At 41.8% G+C, this 8,025-nt stretch overlaps 1 long non-coding RNA gene across 1 annotated transcript; it reads left to right on the forward strand.

Annotated features, from left to right (window-relative positions):
* The first annotated feature begins 3,972 nt into the window (after nucleotides 1-3,972).
* Nucleotides 3,973-7,742, forward strand: LOC140684350 (uncharacterized). The gene is made up of 3 exons (XR_012056552.1): nucleotides 3,973-4,138; nucleotides 4,526-4,714; nucleotides 4,832-7,742. It is a non-coding gene; the product is annotated as an uncharacterized lncRNA (long non-coding RNA).
* Nucleotides 7,743-8,025: the final 283 nt, after the last annotated feature.

Consider the following 8,025-nt stretch of genomic DNA (forward strand, 5'->3'; position numbering starts at 1 on the left):
ACAGAAGCCTTTTCCAATATTACAATTTTCACACATGGATGAGTTTGGGTGATTGTTCTAGGGCCATGGCACTGGAGCAAAACAGTCAGCAAGAGAACTTATGTAGTATTTTCCCTTTATTACTTTTATATGTGGAAAGTGTGTTCATCCACACAAACACATCCTCATTGCAGACTCTTGGCTCCCCTTCACTGCCTCTCCACGCTGCTAACCAAGGGGGAGGCAGTGAGGAGCTACTTAAAAAGAAAAGGCAGATAGAGCAGGGTAGAAAAGGCAAGAGAAGCTCCATCCCATGGCCTCTGGACCCATGAGACCATCAGGAGCTGCTGGTTTTAAGTCCAGATCTGCCAGTGGTCACCCTTGAGGCTCCAAGTAGGAGCCCATATGTCTGTCAACATCTGTTTTCCTGGTTTTGGCTATTTGGATGGGAGAAGAGACACCTTCAGCCCCACTGCTTCACAGAGCTCAGCAGCACCAGGACATCTTCCCTTCCTTCTAGGTCCACCCCTACTGCACTTCGACGGCCAGACAGCCCAAAGTGCTTCAACAGCTGTTTGCCCACCTGGAGCAGAAAGTTTCCCCGTGCCAGATGTGCACTACAGATCTCTGGGGGAGGAGGTGCATCCAGGTGTTTGCACAGCACAGGTCTCCAGGCCCTGCTGGCGCCTTCCCAGAGAGTGGGCAGGATGGGCACTTTCCTGAAACCACCTCAGAAAACACCTGTCACCCTGTTCTTTTGAGAGTTTTATGGTTCTTTTAAAATTTCCTATATTGACATGATGGTTTCTGATATTGACATATTTCAACTGAGTTTTCTCATGCATGTTCATGTAAATAATGATTGTTTTGCATTCTTCTTTGTGGGGAGAGAGAATTGATGGACTGTTGGTTTGACCAGTGTGGTTGGAGAGGTGGCAGTTTCACCCTCCAATCCATGGTCACTTTTGCTATTGTATATACAGTAGAGTCAGAAAATAAAGTTTGCTTTTTTAGGTTCTTTTTCTTTCCTTTTACATCTAGCCTGCTTCTGTGAGTTATTTCGTGTCACAGTGTGACAAACACCCAACTACATACCTGTGCTCCTGCCTCAGAAAGAAAGGAAAGCAGAGGCCAGGTTCCACCACAAACTTTGTATTATTAAATGTTTGAACCACACTGCTCTGCTTGCTGGGTGAGGAGTAGGTGGCTGATTTTCTCTCCTAAAAAAAGTGGTTGGGAGATGACAGCATCTTTCCCTTCAAAACAGTGTAATTTCAGCAAGTGGCTGGTCCAAGGTGGAGCTAAGAGAGATGCAGAAATTATGTTGTCAGGCAGACATGGCAGGACTTGGATCTTCCAGTTCCTCCCATTCCATTAGAAAACTGAGTCATCCTCTACTTGAAATGTAGGATTTCTATTATTTAGTAAACTATAGCAAGAAAAGATGCTGGGGAAATGATCTCCAAGGTCTTTCACTGACTCCCTGAAGAAACCTTCCCCTCTCTGGTGACTACCCCAGGAAGCTTTGGGCAACCACACCTGTGATTCAGATGTTTATATTTCAGTCCTGAGGTGGATTCCCCAAAGAGAACAAGAAAACATTAGCTCCTGGCTAGGGAAACTGGTTAGGATGTTCCAAATCCTATTCCAGCTCAAAATCCCAGAAAAGTGGCCTGGCCCCCAGTTTTGACTTCAGTGGGAGTATTCTTTAACCATGCACTTTGAAAACTCTCACATTTTTCACCTGCCAGAGTAGTTTCCTGACTCAGCACCGTTTCTAACCTCCACCATTGCAGAAAAAAAATCCCTAAGTACCATAATTTGGGTCTCATAATTTGCTGAGTATCGTCTCAAAAGACAGCAACAGAAGGCAAATAACCCTGTTAATTTACTTTTTCAAAACTTCCAAGGCATCACAGAGTTTCCTGGAACCCATCTGTCTCCTGGGGCAGAGCAGTACTGAGAAAATGTCCTCCTCTGTGACAGCCACATGGGCAACAGAGGAGATGGTGCCTCCAGACTTTGCTTCATATTTGGCAGATGCAACTTTATTTCTTGTAGAACTGGTACCTGCATCATCCCAGGCATTGTACCTGCTCTCAGTACCTCACCAAGCAATGCATCCTACACCTAAGTCACTAATAGATATACAAGATTTGTAGGTATTAATGGAAAGAGTTGGACTAAAGTAAATAAAGAATATCTGGGAAAGAGGAAAATAAAAAGACAGGCCCAAGGTAAGTGGAAGAGCTGCTCTGTCCTTGCTCTTTCCTGGAGGAACTGTCTGAAAGGGTGAGAGAGAGGGGCTGCCCTGGGTTCTCTCTGCAGCCACCACAGCAGGCACTGCTTGTTCACATCTGGCTGAGGAGCCCTGCTGGGACCAGGCTCTGATTCCACAGAAAAGTATGCTGTCATTTTAATTAAACTGCTTCATGCCAACAGCAACGAGTTATACTAATGAGAGCAGATGTATCCCGTAAACAGTGGCATGTTTCTATTTTAATCTACTTAAACCTAGATATATACTAATTCCTTAGTAAATACCTTTGTGGCCAGCAAAATGAGAAACAGATGATTAAAAAAAAGAAGTTTTCTTGTGACCCTTGAGACGTGGGTATAATGTTTGGCTTGGCATCATTAATCTTATGGTCAGAAGAGTACAGCTTCAGCATGTGTAATGTGAGAGAGGGCTGCTCACAACAAAGTTTCCTCTCTACAGTGCCCTCTGCAAACAGTATTTTCCACATTTTTCTCTCCTCCCTGTAATTAGCTTCCCTTTGGCCTGACACACTCTGAAAGCGTTGCCAGCTGTACAGACCTATCCATCTCCTCTCTTGAATAAAAACATGAGCTAATTGAGAGGAAGGTATTTAAGCAGAGTGAACTGTATGAGGTATCACATGCCTCAAGATAACTGATTCTTAAAGAACAGCACCTTAAATAAATCCTTTTGAAATGGTCTCTCAGGCTGATGGGTAAATAATTAATTGCTCCCAGTGTGTCAATAAAAATCAATCCTCTGACATGAGGCTAAATGAATGGGAATTTTGTCACCAAAATCAGTGGGGCTGGCATTTCACTGTGTGTACACAGGGCTAGAGACAAGGCTCTGCCTTTGTATGACAAACTTTTGATGTCAGTATTTAACTGAAAAAACAAGTTATGTGGAAAACAGAGGTGACTTTGATTGCCTCCTTTGTCTGTAGCCAATGGGAATCTGCTTTTGATAGTGAACTGATCAAAACACTCACTTCAAATAATGCATGCTAGGAATTTAATTCTTTCTACAGTTAGTGAATCATTGGCAGATTGATCCTGATTCCTGGAAATGTCATTCTTAAGCAAGCTATGATTAGTGATTAGTATCACACAGTATTTTCTTGTCATCTGACTGTTTGTAAGCTGCAACCTTTAGGTATTCAGTATACAGATTTTATAATTGCTGACTTCAATCACTAGGCTTATCCTCCCTGATTGGATGATGGGCATTTTAAAACAATGTCTTATCAAATGCTAAAAGAAAACTTCCATCCCACATATAACTCTTGTGGGAAATTAAGAATACACAAATACCATGATGAATAATCAGAGTTGTTTGCATGGGAAAGAGTAACCAATTTATCAAGCTGAAAGAAATGCTTTCAATTAAAAAAAAAAAAAAAAAAAAGTTATCATTGTGGTGTTGTTTGTGACTCATTCCACAGAGAAACATCCCATGCAATCATACTCCATCCTGGGATTTCTACCCAGGGTCCAGCAGGACCCCAAACCTCTCTAGGGTTTGCTGTCTTCCTTTATCTCTGGGAATGACTCAGTTAATGACCCTTTACACCACATAAAAACTGAAATGAACTCGACAACATTGCAGGGAGTTAAGGTCACATATCAGGAAAAAAAAAGAGTTGAAGTCTGATGGGTCTGACTGTACTTAATTTCATTAAGCTGTTTCCCATTTTCTGGGCAGACAAATGAGGTGAGTAAGAGCCAGGCAAGCTGGGACTGTCTATTTACTGGTAGACTTGCACAATATCTGCAATACCATGTGTTGAGACCGGCCATTTATTGGTTCACCAAAAGTTTGTGACAAGCCAGGGCTTATTCTGTGATGGATCCATTTCCAGTAGTTGTAACTTGCCACACACCTTAGAAATGCTAAAAGGTGAGTTTCTGTGAAGCTACTTACTTAAACAAAATTTTGGGGTGGATTTTGGTTGTTGTTTTTCTGTGGGTTTTGTTTGTTTGTTTGATTGGTCTGGGTTTTTTTCTTTACCATGATAGAGAACTCCTTGAGTCTCAAATTTCAAATGGAAAGTTAAAAACCTTAAGTCATTCCTTGTATTATCTTCTCTATACCCACCAGGTTTGGGCTCAGGAAGGAATGAGACATTACTGTCCTGGTTTTGGCTGGGATAGAGTTAATTTTCTACTTAGAAGAAAACACAAATCCCTGGAGTTAAAGGAAGATAAATATTAAAAACAGCCTTTGAAAGTTAAGCGCACAGAGGTGATTAACAAATAACAGGAATTGTGCTTGTTCTCTTTGCAGACCACTAAAAATTCTCCACTCACCAGGCTGGCACATTAGCAAATAATATGATTTGTACCACTTTCTGAGCCTGTTCTACAGGACTGAAAAAAAGAACATCAGGGAGGCAAGGAAAACAACTGCAAGTAAAAATAATCATCTTCCCCACAGTATTTTCCATAAAAAGACTTCCTCCCCTCTAATATTATGGTAAACTACCTTGTTAATCCTCTTGCAGCCAATGAGTAGTTATTTTCTCGCCTTCTTCATAATGAATTTTTTTTCTTTTCTTTTTTTTTTTTTTTTTTTTTTAATACACATTATTAGGAATAGAAGAGCCACAAAAGCCACTTTCAGTTCCAGCCCTGTTGTGCTCACCCCTGCTTGCTGGCCAGCTGGGCTGTTGTGTAGCCAAGCCCCATCAAGCTGCACCATGAAAGTGTCATCTTTAAGCAGACTCCCCAGCAGAACACGATGAAATTACTGCAGCATCAACACAGGTGCATTTACTTTTCCTGCCCTATAAATCTGGCCTGTAGAATGACTTGTATAAATAAAATGAATTATTTTGTGCTTGTAGGGACTTGATAGGGGTCAGCAATTTGCTGAGCATGGGCACAGAATTTCTCAGCACAGAATGGGTAAACCAGGAGGGCTTAATTCAAAGTGTTAGATTATCCAGGCATGATGGCTTAACAGGAGTGGGAGGAAGGCATAATACAGGGAATCATTACTTAGACACGTGCATTTATTAAATCATTACTGGGCTAAAGCAGTTCATTTGTCTGCCTTTTTAACTAAAACCTTTGGGTTGTGGAAGGCCAACAGTGCATCCACTAGTAGGAGCCCTGAATCCTGATCACCTTTAATTAAGGATTTTCTGTTAACCACTCCATGCTCCTTCTGGGAAGGTGCCTGTCTCATTTCTGCTGTCTCCAGATGGATGAGAGATGCCAGAGGCATCTTGTCTCTGTCAGGTTCATTAGGGGAACTCTGGGCTCTCAGGAAGTACATGCTCCTGACTGAGTGATAGACTCTCTGAACCCCTTAATTTTCACAGCTTTGTGCTCTGCAAACTTTTATTTGAACAGGTCTTGCTGGGATTACTTGAGGCCTTGCCAATACTTTCTTTTGTGACCGAAAGATAAGACCTTCTCTCTCTGTGTGATTGGAAGAGTGCAGAGGCAAATATTAAAAGGCTTAGTTTCCTCTTCAGTTCAACAAACCCATAAGCCTCATTTTCAGTTGCCTTGCTGCAGCTGTCTTGATGTAAAAGGCAAATTTTTATAGGCAGCCATTTGAGTTTGGTGTTGTGAGGGAGAGAGGAGAGTGCATTGCCTGTGCACCGTCCTCAGGTTCACGCCTCAGCTCTTCAGGGACATCTCTCCTCCAAGGCACTGCACAGCTTGGAGCATCTCCAAGGAGCTGCGAGGAGAAAACAATCCTCCAGCAGGTTCCCACACACTCCACCCTCCCTCACCTTCAACACCAGCTGTCGTTGTGGGGACATGAAGAGGAAAAGCCAAGCCTGGCCTGAGCGAACACGATCCTTGGCACCATCACACATTTTGGAACAACTTCACACAGCGCTGCCAACAGAAACATGAACCTTGTCTAAGGAGCTTTCTTCTCTTCTTATCCACCATTAAGGCCTCACTGCAGCCTCAGGTTTGAACAATATCTCTGGGAGTATTTAGGAGAGGGGTGTTCTTCCCAGATGACCTAATTTCCAGATAATCTCCTGCCTGTCAACTGTTTCAGCTGAGGAAAATTTGGAAATTAGTTTTGCTGTGGCAGAGATGAAGGACAGCAGGAAAGTCAGCAGAATGGCTGTGTTTGAGCAGCATCAGGGGCAGTAATTCTGAATAAGTCACATGAAGCACCACTCTTCACCAGTGTTTATTTTTGTTTATGCCTGACCTCCGATGGGTTTTCTTTTATCTCTGTCTTTTCAATAACACTGTTTACCAAAAAACAATCTTGGGTTGGACCCAAGATGATACACCACTCATTGCAAAGCAGCCATCACACCAAAAGCACAGAGCCTGATCTCAGGAGTTTAGAGCAGCCAGGATGTTCATTTGAATGCTGTGATGAATTTGCCTCAACCTTGCTTGTTTTGTTTTCCATGTTTTACCAATATTTGCAAAAAGCAGATCTATTTCAAACAGATATCAAATGAATAATTCGGGACATTTTTGCAAAGTTTGAAATTTCATATTCATAACTGGAATCACACAGAACACAAAGTCAAACTTCAGGAGTTACACTCATCTAACTAGGGAATGGATCCTTCCAGGGAAGTGACAAACTCATAAAAATAGCTCAAGTTGCAAACTTTGAATATGAAATGCTCCCAGCAAATTGCCCTCCAAGAAGCTGCTAGTGAAGAATGATTTCCAGAAGTGATTCACCAAGCAGCTCAAGAAAATTACAATCTCTTCACGGACAATTCACAAATGGAAGATATGGTTTGTTGAATGATATTCATTACAAATGATTCTTTCATCTGTATTTATCTCTGCAAAAATAGTCAGGGCTCTCAGGTGGACCCTCTAACATTTACAACACCTGTAATGATCAGTGTCTGGAGGCTAAGCAATTTTATGCTGAACTTCTGCACAAAGTAATAAGAAATTATGCTAAATGTCTAAAGTAAGAAATGGTACAAGATTTTCCTTTTGTCCTTGTATTTCATTTTCATATCATGTAGCAATTAATGCACAAAGAGCAGTAATAGAAACTTAGATAAAATAATGTCAACCTCAAGGACTGCATTTTTCAAGCAATGCCTTTTTGAAGGGCAGGGAGTTTTTGCCTCTGCATGAAAATACTGACATAAGCTGGACCAAGGGGACATTTCTGTGTGTCTTTGCCCACATGACATGCATTTTAAAGTTTGTACCAGAGGAGCATACTAAGTTTATATGGCGTATCTTTAGCAACAAAGTAGGTTGAAATTGCTTTTCAGAGAAAGCACCCTCAGTTCCCAAGGGCTGGATTGATTTCCAGGATAATAAGTTTCACCATGAGATCAGAGTGATTTCTTCAGAGCCTGCCCCTCTTGTGTCCTGCAATAGCCTCACAAAATCCTGATGGAACACCAGAGAAAGAAGCAGTGGGGAAATGCAAGCAGTGTCGTTTTCCTAGATGATGCAACATCATTTTTTGGTGCATTCTTCTGTCAGGTCAAAGTAACCCTTTTTACAAAAGAAAATAAAGGATTAGTTGAAAAGGTTGTTGTTGCTGCTGCTGTTATTACTGTTACCATTTACCAGCTGTCCTGTGATAACTTGATTTGTTTTTTTCCTCTTGTGGGAATGCTTGCACTGAGGGACCCTGTTCTGGAAGTGTATTTATATCAAAAGGAAGCAAACATTATCTGCCATTCTCCTTCCTGTGTAGGCTGTTCCCTCACTGCTAAATCCCCTTGGAAAGCAAACAGAAGTTCCAGGATTACTGCAGCAAGTCCAGTCAAGGCTCCAGTGCTCAGCTGTTTGCTCACTGAGTCACAGCTTGGA

The sequence above is a fragment of the Taeniopygia guttata genome, chromosome 5, assembly GCF_048771995.1.
Source record: "Taeniopygia guttata chromosome 5, bTaeGut7.mat, whole genome shotgun sequence".
NCBI classification, from domain to species: Eukaryota; Metazoa; Chordata; class Aves; order Passeriformes; family Estrildidae; genus Taeniopygia; species Taeniopygia guttata.